This window comes from Perna viridis, chromosome 14 (assembly GCF_037379345.1).
Source record: "Perna viridis isolate PV_CMFRI_1.1 ecotype Kerala chromosome 14, ASM3737934v1, whole genome shotgun sequence".
NCBI classification, from domain to species: domain Eukaryota; kingdom Metazoa; phylum Mollusca; class Bivalvia; order Mytilida; family Mytilidae; genus Perna; species Perna viridis.
This window is the reverse complement of record NC_142458.1, coordinates 10,374,006-10,388,051: the sequence shown is the minus strand read 5'-3', so window position 1 is coordinate 10,388,051 and position 14,046 is coordinate 10,374,006.

Sequence of the window (14,046 nt, the reverse complement as noted above, 5' to 3'; positions counted from 1 at the left end):
TATATTCCAAGTCCTAATTTCAACCCTTTAATTTTCATATTTGCTAGACGCTGATCGAAACCATTCTGTAAAAGTACGACAACCTTCGCTCGTTTTGTACCATGAAAAAGGTATACTTCATTCAGAGCTTTGTTGATTAGACAATCCAGTTTGTTGCTTACATACTGCTGTGTCATTACGGCACCTGAGGAACCTGGCGTTTGCGAAAATGCCACACAAGGCCCATTTGCTATTGCTCTATCATACATTTTCTGACGTTGGTTGAAATAGTCTAGAAAAAGCGAAGCATTTTCGTTTCATATTATTGATAGAATCTTTACACCACTTATTCCTATGGTGCTAAAGAAAAGAGTTTCGATGGCACTGAAAGTTTGTTGATCTAGGTTTTCGAGTTGGTTGCTGTTTTTGCCTTGATTGGCAATCCAGGTTTTCAACAATTTGTCTGCCGTAAAATGGGTCCCATTAAACGGTGATATCGGCTCTTCTTCAAATTTTTCATGGAAATATCGTTTAGTGCCTTTTCGTGATTTTAAAAGTGGAGGAATAGTAGACGTAGTCGAGTCTTTAAAGCAAGTAGAATAAATTTGAATAATATTGTTGAATGTTTATAGTATCATAAATGTATTCATTCTTAAAGGTCTTATGATTTTTTTGTTTAAATTTGAAAATTAAAAGGTCTAATATATATACCAGTTAATATCCTTACTTTAAAAAAATATTATTTTTTTGTACCCGGCCATGTTACTTCATGTTCTTTGTTGTGTATGTCTGTTTTCCATGTCTGGTGTTTGTCCCTGGAATACATTCTTTTGATTACCGCTATAACCTTGGTTCCCTTGATTACTCTTTGAAAAGGAGTATACGCTATTTGTATTGTTATTCAAACTTATCACACTCTGCAACATGTCATTATCGTCAAAATGTATGTGAAAAGTATGTGATATTTTCTTATCTCTAGGTATACATGTACCTACTAATCGCTTTTGTAATAAAGTAAAAAAATAATCATACAGTACGGTGGTCTTCATGGGGTTTCTTCAGAGATAATTTCTCAAACGATTTTTTAGTGTGTAATACCGCTTTTACCGTTTTGTCAGTAAAAGATGCAATCCTGGTATCTTCCATAGAACAATCAATGTTTATGCAAATGGTTTAAGATGCGTGTGTTACATATATGTTAATAAATGGTAATTCGTAAATACGTTACCTCGTATGCTTTTAATTTCAGAACTGTAAGCCTGAAATGTACAAGGTCTTTTCTTATCATGTAAGTGCTTTATAAAATTACGAAAGTATTATATTATCATTATTATAAAACGATAAAGTACAGATATAGGAAATTGAGATATGGTTCTCTTTAAAACAGGTGACAACCGTTCATGATTTTTTTTTCACTCGGAGGACCAACTTTCTAGAAGAAATGAAATTAATGAAGGAAAGAAACACAAGTAAAATCATGATATTTCATACCTTAAAGCGTGTGCCTAAAACGTGATATTCTGAGCAATATTCATATTTCTGTGACAAAATTGCGTTTTTGAGCCATAATACCAATAAGTGTTAGTACGAATCAATAAATTTAAAATGTTTATGCCCACAGTTTTTGTTTTACATGTTAGAATTGTCACAATACACGCTCCGATGGCCCAAAATGTCTGTAGGACGAAATGTCCGACATAGATGAACATGAAGTATCTGAAAAACGCGTAACGTCTTAATTCTCATTGCGTTCCACACTATTTCCGATTTGTGTTGTATCATTTCGATACTATTTCGCTTTGATTCATTTTGTTTCGAATTGTTTCGTTTCGATCGACTTTTATCCATTGTTTTCGTTTCGTTTCGTTTCGTTTCTTCATCGTTTCGCAATTATTAAGTATCCTACAATCATTAGTAATATTGATTATTTCATTTTCGAAAAAAAATCTGGGCGTCATGCATGCTACAGAGTATTTTCGATATCATATCTTGGAAAAGCTATCATTCGATTTATATTTAATCCTCGAAGCAAGCAAATATTTTCCGAGACTGGTTTGTTTCCCAATCGCATTCACTAATTATACGCAAATGAAGCTGCCATGATGCCATTTTAAAGCCCCTTAAACTCAAAATATAAACCGGATATTCGATGCTTTTTCTGTCCATAAGTATACCGATCCAAGTTGATAATAAAACCATTACCATTTTTGCCGTGTTATTTTTAAATGATTAAATGAAATATTGTATACTGATGTACCCTCTCTCCGCGGTATAACTAGTTCCGATCTATCATTAATATCCCTTTATGTACGGAACTGATTGCCGGCCTGTTTCATGAAAACAACAACAAAGATCAGATTAGTGGTATTCCAGGCAATTTTCAAGTTTTAAGCTCAAGATAGGATATTTTTAACTTTTCAAAACCTCTGTATGCCCTATTATTTAATACCTCTCAGGAATGTAGAAAATACACAAGAAACCAATCAATCCATATTGATTTAACGTCTACCATTTGCAAAAATACGTCATGTGTAATAAGAAAAACAACTATGGAAAGCCAGATTAACAAAAATGAACATTTTCTGAAGATTTGACAAATTAAAATATCGAACATATTTTCCCTCATTTAAAAACAAAACCATTTTACTTATAAAAATTCAGTGGAAATGAATAGATATGCAGTATTTAAAAATAGAAAAAGTTTATAATGAACAAAATGAACATAAGTTTGGATATTTTATTATTTACAGATATGTAAAAATGAAAAAAAAAAACAAACAAAAACAAAAACAAAAAACAAAATGTAGTACAGAAGATTTGTATTTGTTGTTGATTTTATTAGAGGTTGTTCAAATGTATAAATCATTTCATTTTCTTAGTTGAAATTGATTCAAATGAAAAATAAGTTGCACAAAAATGGTATAAAAAAATTAAAATACTTATTACAGAATATTTGAATATTTATCAAATAAAAAAAGTTAGCAAGCTTCAATAATTTAATGATGGAGATCACACTACAGTATATCAATTTTAAGTGATCTAAAAGAAATTCTAAATAATTTCAATTATTAAATTTATTTCAATCAAATAATTATTTGAATAGGAATCCAGATAGGATAGACATCATTTTAAAATAATTTGCCTTAAAAACCAGTGTTTCAATTCTCACAAATAAATATTTCTCTTTAAGACTAAACAATAATCATTTCTATCCAATGCTACTTTTTCATCAACAAATCAAATACTAGCATATTTCTATTTATTTAGTGGAATTGCATTGTTTCCCATATGGCTCCCCATACTTGTTTAATCTCTGCACCGGAGGTAGTGTACGACAACAATAATGGCAGATAGTTGACTTTTGATTTACATTCACTAGTGTAATAATTAAATAACATGCACATGAGATAATATATTGAAGTGGAAAGTAGAATGTCTGACTTTTATTTACATAATTCATTGAAACGTGTGCATTCAACATTTCACATCAGTCTCATGTAAGCATCAAAGTAACTTGGACTATTTTCATCCTGTTTCAAACGAAAGCTTGATAGGCATTGGTGAGATTGAATATGACACAAACATATCACTGATTTCAAGAGTTCGGTCACTTACCCTAGGTCTACCACCTTCAAATATTCATTATTTTCAAACGTTGCGTAAATGAAATTTAATATCAGAAAATACTACTTTTAAAGCTACATGTATATTATCATATTCCATTCAAACTCAACTTTTCAAATATCCCCGCATACCAAATATACCACGAAAAAAATGGAGCAATTTAAATTTTAGAAATGAATAAAAAATGTAATTATTTCGATATATTTGCTTAAAAAGGGATGTTCGTAATTGTATGATATTGTTATTACTCATCTGGATTTTAGTTATTGATATAAGATTTTTTATGGCCATAAAAAACCGGGTTTTCCCACTCATTTCGTCTTCTTTCTTCGCAACAATGTTATTAATCTAAGTTATACTTTATTTATGTGCAAAAATTAACCTGAAAGTATAGTTTTTATATACTGGACGCAATTTCCCTTCGACATATGGTTATGAAGTTATGATTGACTGATTAATTATGGTTTAAAATCTTTTTAAAGATATTTCAATACGAAAGCATTGGACCAATCGAACAGACTAACGTCCTTATGGTAGTCTGACAGGCTGAGGCACAACTATTTTGTGCTAGCTCGTAGCATGCAGGTTGGTATATAACTGCGCCCGAACACATTTTTTTCTGACTTTGTACGAACAATTCGTCACCATATCCCTAAATACACGCGCTTGGAAGCGAACCACTGAATACTAATTCTAGGGTTAGAACCTCCATGTTTGCACCACAGTCAAGCCCGCTACACCGACTTCGTCAAGGCATTTATAAAGAAATTGATAAGTTTTGGTCTTGCAAACAAAACTGCAATCCATTTTTGTGAACTGTATAACCAAAGCTGATTCGACAAATTGTGAGCAGTCAAACAGTCAAACAATATTTTCTCCTTAATGATTGGCACAGTCCCTCACGATTACATATTAATGTTAGTCAAACAAGTATTTTTTTTCAAATTAGCCTTTACTACAGGATGCGTTTGAAATGAAAGTTCAACCACATTAAGCTCTTACACTGTATCTTAAAGGTCTTCAAATACCTTCGCTATCCTTGACCACGACGTATCCCCACCAAAAACAATAATTCGGATTTCCGAAATCGTTGTCTGCTTGTTATCCTTGACAAAACTTTTAACTTCTCCAATTACACAAGATGTAGCAATATCAGTAGGGAATTTCAACTGTCCTGTCCCAAGAGCAGAAAAAGCGATGGTGTTTGATTTGTGTTTGTTAGCTTCTAACAAACAGTTTTTCACCAAAGCTTTCATTACCTTATATTTTTTTTTTAAGTTTTTAATTGTCTTTTTTAACATGCAGGCAAAGAAATAAATAATTTGAATAAAAAAGCAAGTCTTACCAAAACGTTTAAGAATGTTGATATGATGAGTTTGATCGACTACATATTTGTTCAGTGTGGTAGACGCTAGATCCTTTAATCTCAGTTTCCGCTATATAGATGTTAGTTCATGTCAGTTTCCGCAATACAGACGACGTATTTTCGTTAAACAATCCTAGTTTCGGGGATCCCGATACATCACATCTACCCCAAAGAACATGAGATAAAGGATGATACAGATACTGTGAAGTCAGCCTCATATCTCGACCTACATTTAGAGATAAAATGTAAAGGAAAACTACTGACCAAACTTTACGACAGACGTGATGAACCTTCATTTAGAATTGTCAATTCTCCCTTAATCTGTGGCAACATCCCTTCAACACCTGCGTATGGACTTTTCTTATCACAACTCAAAAGTTATGCCAGAGTTTGTCGAAACTACGCAGACATTTTGTATATCGCTGGACTTCTTACAAGTAGGCATCTGGAACAGGGTTATATTGCTACAAGATTGAAGTCATCACTACAGATGTTTTTGGTCGTCATCATAAAACCTTGGATTATATTCTTTTGATTTCCACTAGAATCTTAGTTTCCTTGAGTACTCTTTCAGCAAAATAAACATTCCATTTATAATTCATCATACGAACTAATGCTTTAAAAGCAAACAAGTGCTAGGGATAAACGAAATACCTTTTTAGGGTTCTCATTTGAGCTATTTGCTGTAAACATCTGGACCTTGCCATGATAAATCCTTTTGCAATTAAGTCGATAACTATTTGTCACGGCAAATTCTCAAAATTCTACGTTGTTAGGGTAATTTACGTCCTGTATCAATTTACCAGCAGCTTTTAATACAGCAACTGACAACCCCGGGCCAAGTTGTAAGGTTTTTGGGCAAGTATACACCAAAATATCAGCCTATTATGAAAGAAAATAGACGTTTCAAATAGTACCAGTATATGTATTTACGACGTTTATGTCGTTTAACTAAAATCATATCCTAAAATATTTGAATAAATAATATTTTGATTAAATTTTGAATGTAAATCAATAAAAGTATCAAAAATTAGTCCAGTTCTTTCACATTTACAATTTTTACGAGTAAACCATGGTTTTTTGCATGAACCTACTTTAGTAATAAGAATAATCATTTTATATTTCGACCTATTGACTATTGATTTCAACATGCAAAGGAATTCTCTTACAGTACGGTACGAAGCTCTATTAACCATTAATTTTAATTTCCTAATCCTAAAAATATTCTAGTCTTTACCCTTTCTTCTATCCAATTTCCAACAGGAAAAGTTACTTTCGTAGATCCAATTTTTTCCTGTATTATTTGTTTTCGCACAATATGTCCACATCTATTTTCTGGTAAAACAAAATATTACAAACTATCAAATTTAAGCCTATCTTTTCTGTCAGCTTTTTAATCTGAAATGTCCACACCAAGCGGGATGTACAAACATTGCTTAATGTTTTGCATGAACTCAATATAAAAATAAAAATATTGACACTTTCCTTATTAAGCTATCATTTCAGACGAAGAGCGACAACTTAGTAGATAAAAAGACATTGGATTAACTACTGATTTTACTCTTTGCCATTAGAACAACGTTATCTGTTTATGATGACTACATCAAGTAGTGGTACTCTAATGATCGAAGAAAGCCTTCAGATCGATTGATATACCTTCTTTATGTGATAAATTAATTGCTATTTTCAGTAACCGATTATCTGTCAAATCACTGTTCACTTTTCATGATAATTTTTGCCACTATTTTTCTTCTTCAACATCAACGCTTAAACTATATATCATTAATCAGGACAGTTTTCACCAGTTCTTCTATATTGATCTACATTCCTTCATTTCCAAATGGGATTTGAATTGAAAATGCTGTTCAATGGAATTGTGAAACCAAGTGATTATTTATATAAAAAATAAAAGTTATTAATATCTGTGGATGTACAGAAATAGTTACATATTAAACTGAAAATATGAATAGTCATGAAAAACCATAATAAGATTTTAGTACAGAATATAAAATAATCGATCAAATTGGATAACTGGTTTGTTTCCACTTATCAATATTCTAGGACGGACGATTGATAACTTTAACCGATTGGACAACGCTAACATTTATTGGATGTAAAATGTTAACAGCTTTGTATATCTTACGCGTTATCTCAGCTCTGCTTCTTGCTTCATTCACAAACACCTGTGAAAATAGTAAATTAAAATTTTACCATATGGCTAACATTTTGACACAATATCAATTTCACTTCTCATTTACTTTATATGTAACGTAATTCGAATATTTTTGAAACTAATATGACAGGAAATAAAGTTTCAATACTCTTGCAAAATTTGCAACAATAAAATATATTCACATGAGAAATAAATTCGGTAATTGAACTCTCGCGCTATCTCCCGCCAATACGTCACAATTTTGATATCAATCCGCCAATCACAGAATTTAGAATTAATAATGAAGATAATGATGAATTATGAAAAAAATCTATATAATAAATAGGATAATCAATTGGTTATCGTGAATAACCAAAATATTATCATTCGTGCCAAGAACGCTTGAGCGGAACATGTTCCGCACACCCGTTAAATCTAGGCGTTCTTCGGCACTCGTGATAATATTTTGGTTATTCACTCTTTCCAATTAATTATCCTATTATTATCCTTAGGAATAGTGTTTTAAGACGCGATGTTAATATGTACGAATCACAATTGTATTCTTCTAAACTAAAAAACTTTACCTGAAAATCTTGGTCGTTGAAAATAACACATGTGACCAACTCAATGTCAGTAGTTGTATTTTCCTGATTGTATCTTCCAACCATATCAAATACTGATTTTGCAACTTCTTTTATGGGATATTTAGAATGTCCGGTCCCAATAGCAGGAAAAGCAATTGACTTGTGTCCCATACGTTCTGCTTTTATCAGGCAGGCTTTAATTGTAGTATTGATATTCTGATATTAATTAAAAAAAGGGACCAATTAAACCAGTGCAGGACATTCAATAATCAATTTAATGTCAATTCTTGTATTTTGAGATCATTTGAATAATTTCAATTATAAAAAAATAAGGAAAATATATTTAAAAAAAAAAGAAAACTCGTGACAGTCTTAATTGATTTCATTATATACTAGTATTCGTAGATTTTGATATATGCACAAAAAACAATAAATCATTTTTCTAACACATGAACAATAGTTAAATAAAAGTCTTACAATTGATTAAAGCGGTGTTTGTTTTTGTTGGGTAGATAAACAAGATTGGGTCTTTTTATGCTGAATGTACCGCAAAGCAAATCTTATATTTCAACTCGAACACACCATAAAACAATATTGAAATAAAAGAAATTGTTTGTTTTTGTATTATGAAATAAATATTTTCTTAACGTGGTTCAAGTCTGTCAATCGCTAGAGCTATTGTAATTTACGGGGATGTTTTTAGGATATCAGGAGGGATGACAGTATTAAAGGTGAGTGGCTAAAATACAAAGTAAGGTTATACGAAAAAGACAATGTTGGTCGATAACGCTGAATTTTTCAAAATTTCGCATATCAAAATCTTGTTGTATATTTCAAAACTTGGTCCAGGAAAAAAGAATGCAATGAATGAATTCAAATAGGAAAAAAAAACTTAAAGTATTATGCTTTTCAAAATTTAACAAAGTTAATTTTGGACATCTGGAGCAAAATCAAGGTCCAATGAAACACCGTACCAGCAGTTTAATTTGGAATCCATTATAAGTCCATTATGAGATTTAGCTAAGAAAATCTAGATTGCAGTCCTAGTTGACCATGTCGATAAACCTGTGCCGCTGATGTATACATTTTGAGTTTATGCTTTTACCTCAATGTCGTCACTGCTTTTGTGTGGAGGGATGAAAACATGAAATATATTTACACAATCTAGCATCCCAGGACCAGTAACGGCAACATCCCCTAAGCCTAATGTGTAAGAAAAGTTTTCGTCACATTCCTCTTGAATAGAGCCCTCTGCAGCAGTAAGGATCGCTCGAGAAACAGGACCCCTGTCCAGTATTAGTTGAGCATTTGTTGTGTTTACGATTACATCAATCTAAGATAAATTATGATATTTTGAATTCAAACTAATACAAGATGTGATATAGACATACATTTATATACAACAAAAGTTACAGTACTAAACGAACAGCAAAACTGAACCATCTGGTTTCTGGTATATAAACTTACCAAAATGTCTCCAATCTAACGCCCATTTAAGCACAAACCTGGGAGGTAAGTAAAATATCAATTAGACCTTGTCCATGAGAATTCAAAATATTATCTCTGGTATTTTGATGATATGTACTAAAAGCTTTTACACAAAAAAAATTATGATTCTTAAGACTATACTTGTACCCAGAAAGACTTTTAATTGTAAAACTGTCTATTGTAAACACAAGTTTTTTTTTCACTAAACGAAACAACGATTTACCTTTTGCTTTGATATATCTTCTTGAACGACACTTACAAACAAACGTCCTCCGGATTTGTAGATATCTACAGCATTGATCTATAAAATACCAAAATTAGCTGATATTTGCAACAATTTTAATATAACACCTAAAACATTTCGAATCCATTCATCATTTGCTTACACATATAGTTGACTTTACACTACACTACATCGGAAAACAGAGGGTGCTATACTGGTGTATTATCTATTCCTCACATTAAGTCGTTATAATCTAAACCTACATGAGGCAATAAACTCATTGGTAAAAAAAAATTCTACTTCCAAGATCTTTAACATAGACAATTTCGGTAACAGTATTGTTTGCCAGAAATTCATCTACGATATTTACATTTACACAAATTTATCTCACTCTTCTAGGAAAAAAAATATAGAATATTTCTATGAATTATCTGACGACACTAAGCGCCACTGACTTGTTGAGAAATCACACACAATTCTAGACTCGGGGATTTTATACATCACATCTACCCCAACGAACATGAGTTAGGTAGATCAAACGTATTACAGGGAGCATTCGTTTCTGTCATCTCGTAAAATCATACAGAAAAATGTATTTTCAATGAAGAAATTGTGTTTGAAAAGATGCAAAAGAATTGTGTTTAAATTATTCAAAAAGATTTTTGGCATAAACTTATAGATATTGATATTTCAATTATAAACCCCCATTCAAGAGAAAGATAATTGTCAGGTAAATGTTCTATGGACAAGAAGTGAAATTTTAGGTTTTTTTTAATTTTACAAAAGATGAAAAATAGACGTACACAACAAAGAACATAGAATAGCCAAAATAATACATACCAAGTAACAAAAGTAAATGAAAAAAAATAAATAAAACAAAAAAAAACAAAAAAAAAAAACAATTAAAAGATACTTACTACTCATTTCCCAGTCTTTAATGAACTTTATCAGAATATTTTAAGTGCATGATGTTAAGTTTTTTTTTTTTTTTTATCTAAGAACAGTTATAAAAACAGTGCAAAGTTGTATTTGTATCAGGTTGATAATGTTAAGTATGTAGTTTTAAAATTAAAATGTAAATATTTTTATCTTATTCAAAGGTTTCAGTGTTAAAAAGCCATATTTTAATGCTATGAAAATTGTTGATGTTATATTTCAATTGAACACATCATATCTGTAAAGTGAGCGTATAAAATATAATTTGGGTTAAATGTATTTTTGACGAAGAGGTATTAGAACATGAGGAAAGATGATATGAAATCATTGAAAGATGTAAAAGGTTGGCAAGATATATATTATTTTACATTATTCAAATTAAATATATGCGATTGTCATTTGTCCACTTCTTGCCACAAAATATTGAGTAATGAAATCAAGTTATTTCATCTGTCAAAACTAAATGTTATCTGTTGTCTTTGAACTCCAATGTGTTTTTTTTAAATATCTTTCCATGCTTTGGTATTTTGCGGATATTCAATACATATAACTTTACCGGTGCACCTGGTCCATGCTCTCAGTTTTTAGTGGAGTCCGGGTTGCTCATTTACTTTTGTTACTTTGTATTTATTATTTTAGTTACTTTATGTTCTTTGTTGTGTATGTCTGTTTTCCATGTCTGGTCTTTGTCCCTGGATTACATTCTTTTTTGATTACCGATATAACCTTGGTTCCCTTGATTACTCTTTCAAACTCCTGATTTTAGTGATTGATAATGGCAAGACATTATATAGCTGTGATTTGAAGGACATGACAGTTTATGCACGATCAAGTAAGTTCATTGGACGCTAGTATATTTTCCTTGTGATAAACTCAATATTTTTGTATTCCTGTCGTGTACCAGAAATATATGTCTGAATATTTTTGGGGGATTTTTTTATCATATTTTGGATGTCCTTTTACTATTTTGAGTTGAATATACTTCTAAATTAATTGTTGTTCATGATAGACATGGTTTCAGTGTGTGTAATGATATATGGTCATTCGCTGTACCCGATTAATGCTATATCAATCGATTCAGTTTATTTTGCTTTTGTTCTTAAAAATGACTCAAATGTAAATCGATATTTTATTTTATTAAGGGCTTTCATTTTCGATTCTTATTTCTTTGTACATGTTGAATTTAAATAGTTTTGCCATTCCGTAATGCATTTAGTTTTAAGTTATCGATAGGCCTTATTTTTTTCTCTATTTTTATGATACAAAGGCTTTGAAATCAGATCAATCTAGATACGTTGTAGTTATGTGTTACCTTGTCTTACAGGAGACCATGTTATTTGTGCAAGTCATAAATATCAAAAGTAGCCCTTTAAATGTTCATGGAAATTAAATTCAAACAAAATTATTTGCTTTTTTTAAATAATTAATCGCGATTTAATATTTGTCAATTTGAATTTCCCGCGTCTATGGGCGCCACCATGATCGGTTGAGTTGTGACTCACAAAGTCGGTTTGTAAAGTGAAAGTAAATAGGTAATTGATAACGATGTACGAAGAAATCTCAAATTTGGGACTTTATCCCTATAATTTCAACCCAAAATAAATGGAAGAAGAGATTGAGGCACAACATGTAAGTAAGTGTCACACAAAATTGACGGAAACCGGGATTTGCTGCCAAAAGATTAGTATGTCATAGGAAAATCTACTTTTAAAAAATGTTCGTTTTGCCGATCAAAAACTTTAGAATATTATCGTTTATCATTCCTGCAATCGTAATGTTTTGGTGATTAGATAAACAGGATCGTATAAATATTTACGGAATATTCTTTGTTTACATATTATTTGCAGTACTTGTATCAGTACCAAACCGACTTAGTGACGTCACGAGCGAATCGGAAGCTTTCAGTGTAAATCAATAAAGTCTGCTTATGATCTTCCGTCAGAAAGGAGAGCTCTGCAAGATGCCTATTTACATTTATTTTAAATATTTCGAACTTTGCATAGCCTTGAGCATTTTATAAAAGCGTATTTTACAACATGTAAAGCTGACTTTATAGCTGATTTGATCCGACAGAAAAAATATCGTTTGCCTAGATCCTTTAATCTCAGTTTCCGCTATATAGATGATGTATTCTCTTTAAATAATCCTAATTTAGGGGATTTAATACATGGCATCTACCCCAATGAACTTGAGATAAAGGATACTACAGACACTGTAAGGTCAGCCTCATATATTGACCTACACTTAGAAATCGATGGTAAAAGAAAATTATTTACGACAAACGTGATGACTTTTCATTCAAAATTGTCAACTTACTTTCATCTGTGGCAACATCCCTTCAGCACCTGCGTATGGAGTGTTCATATCACAACTTATACGTTATGCCAGAGCTTGCCAAAACTATGCAGACTTTTTGTATCGCGGTAGAACTCTAACAAATAGGCTTCTGGAACAGGGTTATGTTGCTGCAAGATTTTGAAATCATCACTACAGAAGTTTTATGGTCGTCATCATGAACTCGTGGATCGTTATGGTGTATCCATCTGCACCATGAAAACTGATGCATTCAACAGTTTATAGTTTTCCTTTCCTTGTTTGTCTACCCCGGACTTGACCTTTATGTGCAACTCAACGAGTGTTTCTAGAAAAGCAAGGGACGCTTACCCTACCGGTGCACCTGGTCCATGCTGCGAGTTTTTAGTGGAGTCCGAGTTGCTCATTTACTTTTGTTACTTTGTATGTATGATTTTACTTACTTTATGTTCCTTGTTGTGTATGTCTGTTTTCCATGTTTTGTCTTTGTCCCTGGATTGCATTCTTTTGATTACCGCTATAACCTTGGTTCCCTTGATTACTTCTGCATTAAATGTCATTTATTTTTGTTTACGTGCGTATGATTTATCATAAGAGCCGAACTTAATACAAAGGTAGCCTTTCCCTTTAAAGTATAGTAATAACTCACTCTTTCATAAAAAAAATTGACATTGTTTTGCTACTCAACAAACTATAAAGAAATTGATAGTACTGATGTGGTACTTATTCGCGTATTTTTATATTTATTTTCAGACTTCTGCCCTGAATATACCAAATTTTGGTATAATACGATACCAGCAACGATGTATGTCAAACAGGTACATGTGTATGCCATATGTACCAGAGGGTTCTTCCTGTAGTATATAAGTCTGATACTGTGTGCTAGAAACAACAAAAAACAAACAGCAAAAAAAAAAAACAAATAAACAAACAAACAAACAAACAAAAATTACCTAGTGTAATCTGCCACTCTGAACGTCTTGAACATTTCTTTCAACTTTGCATAGTGTTGTTAAATATATTTATTGCCAATTAGCACCTCCTCTTAAAAATATTCTCAAATATTTTCATGTTTTGTTGAGCTTTCTTATAGGTAAACTGTTTTATGTTGCAAAAGATGACTAGATATAATCAAGGAAATATAATATAGCACATGTGTGCATGCCTTAATAAAATATTTACCAAGCAAGTTCATGTAAATATTGTTAATCCGCAAATATGATCGATACTTTAGGACTGTTTTGTTTAAAAGATGATTTGGGATTAAAATTAGTTACGAGTTCAAACTTATAAATTATTTTTTGTTGTTAAAGATTATCGTTTCTTCCTCTTTACAAACTGTTTTAATTCATAGAAGTTTTGCAACTAAGAGAAAACATTA